Raw genomic sequence first — 2500 nt, forward strand, 5'->3', positions numbered from 1 at the left:
TGAAACCATCCAACATGGCTGCCCACCTTACACAACACTGTCCCACGCTCACAAAGCGCTCATTCTGTTGGCAGGAATGTCGCTACGCTAACAGTCAGAATGAGCGTCCGCACAGCGGAGAAATGACACGCCACACTGTGTACATATGCGAGCTTTGTTTATTCACTTTTCATGTCAAGGGCTTTCAATACAGCTGTAAAAATATCGCCAGGAAAAAAAAAAAAAAAGTTTTGTTCAGCTTTCTGTGCGAATACGAAAGCCAAGGGCGATTTAGCAAAGTTACATGAGGTGTATGTAATGTCTCTTTGCTTTAATGAAGCTAGCAGAATTCGGTTGGAACCTTGGAGATCCTTTAGCCTGACCAAAGTGTAAGAGTGTGTGTGTGTGTGTGTGTGTGTGTGTGTGAGAGAGAGAGAGAGAGAGAGTCTGTGTGTGTGTGTGTGTGTGTGTGTGTGTGTGTGTGTGTGTGTGTGTGTGTGTGTGTGTGTGAGAAAAAGGCTATTTAATTCATATACTGACTAGTTGTGTGTGCCGGTTGTGGGTGGGGGGAGGGGGCTTATTTACTCTGTGACCGCCTGAAAGGCTGCGTTACAGAATGAACCTCGGTCATTTTTTCCGGACCAGTCCGGAATCCCTCACCGCCGTGAGGTATTCAGACGCAGGGGTGTGAAGTGTGGTTGAGAGGAGGTTGCGACCTCGCTCAACCCAAAACCAGCGGCCCAACGAGTATGAGTCCCGTTACCCTGCCGAAAAAAAACCTCGCACCAAACTGAAATGCCTGCATAGCTCATCTCCCAGCAAACACGCACTCACCTGCACAAATCAAACACACACACACACACACACACACACACACAAACCTGCATCACCACTCAAATAATAGATATCGCACCAAGGAAGATGGAGTATCTGTATAATATTGAGGCCCTGTGAGAATGGAGTTTTATCTGCCCGTAGATAAAAAGGCACACCTTGCTATTTTTAATAAGTGTATGGCAAAAAAATCTCTTTAAAAGATTAAATCCATCGCTCCCCAGAGTACGTCCAAAAAAATAATTCATCTGTAATTTTACATGATTTTCTCTTTCATCAAACCATCGGCCATAAATCAATTTAAATAGCTACAAACACCAGAAAACTCAGGATTTGTTCCACAAATTAGAACTTCTCTTTACTTCATTTTGCTTTTGTCTTTTGACTGCTTCTGATTTCCCAAACCCTAACTGCGCTGACTCCAAACTATAGCTCATTGAGGCTAATCAAACATACATGGTGATACTTTGTACTGTAAAGTTTGTTTGATCAGCGGGAGTCCCCTCTTTCACCCTCTCTCCTCTTGTTTAAAGTGTTTTAATGAGGCTAACTCCACAGCAGAAGGCCTGCAGCCTAAGAGTACTTCACATGTTGACGAAAAGTAAGAGAGAGAGAAAAAAGAGAGAGAAAGAGTGAGTCAGAGAGAGAACGAGAGAGAGAGAGAGAGAGAGAGAGAAAAGAGAGAGAAAAGAGAAAGGTTAGAGAGTGAGTCAATATTTGTCAACCCTCTTCTCATCTGGCACACTGCGTTGGCAGCGACGGTGCGCTCGCGGGTCTTGGGCGGACTTCAAAAAAAAAAGGGGCCGGCCTCCGTTTTCTCCCCAGTGGCACGGCCAGCCCGAACGCCGGCGGTCAAACCCCCTGCTCGCCGTACCTACCGTTCGAACGAGATCAAACTCGGGCTAAACCGCCACAGCCCAAACGAATAAACATGGACAAAGAAAAAGGAAAGAAAAAAAAGAAAAGGGTCACCGGTCGACTGTTATCGTGAGAGTACTGAGGAGAGAGCGTTTTGTCGCACATATAGCAGAATTAAATATCCAGTTACCAAGTTAAAGGTCTCGTGTTAATCTGGTTAAATCAGATCCTGTGTGGATTGAGCATTTGGGTCTAAACGGGATTAAGAGCTTGCACCGCTCTGTAGATTATGACCTCGCTCGCTTTGGTTTGGAATACAGTTTGACAGGAAGAAGCGGAGAATGATAGAGGGATTACTAGAGGAGGGGAAGGAGGGGTGGAACCAAGGGGGGGTTGTCGCGTCCCCAGCACCTTTAGCGTCGGACCCCTAATGGTTCTCAGAGGAATGCCAAATACAACACACACCCCAAGATGCCCACTAACCTCATGACCACCGCCCCCCCAACACAAACAAACCTCTTTCTGTCCCTCTCTCTCTCCCTCTATCTCTCCCTCTGTCTCCCTCTGTCTCTCCCTCTCTCTCCCTCTCTCGCTCCCTCTATCTCTCCCTCTCTCTCCCTCTATCTCTCCCTCTCTTTCCCTCTATCTCTCCCTCTATCTCTCCCTCTATCTCTCCCTCTATCTCTCCCTCTGTCTCTCCCTCTCTCTCCCTCTGTCTCTACCACTCTGTCCTTCTCTCTTCCCTCTCTCTTTAATATACTGTGCGCACACATACCACGTTCACACATATCAGTCTAACGTGGACAATCATGCATGTACACAAACATTC

The 2500-nt window shown here is 46.6% G+C and overlaps 1 protein-coding gene across 3 annotated transcripts in view; it reads right to left on the bottom strand.

Annotated features, from left to right (window-relative positions):
• Positions 1–2500, bottom strand: part of jag1a (jagged canonical Notch ligand 1a) — a 29002-nt gene that overhangs the window by 17878 nt on the left and 8624 nt on the right. The gene's annotated exons all lie outside the window — the stretch shown is intronic.

Source organism: Chanos chanos, chromosome 7 (assembly GCF_902362185.1).
Source record: "Chanos chanos chromosome 7, fChaCha1.1, whole genome shotgun sequence".
Classification (NCBI taxonomy): domain Eukaryota; kingdom Metazoa; phylum Chordata; class Actinopteri; order Gonorynchiformes; family Chanidae; genus Chanos; species Chanos chanos.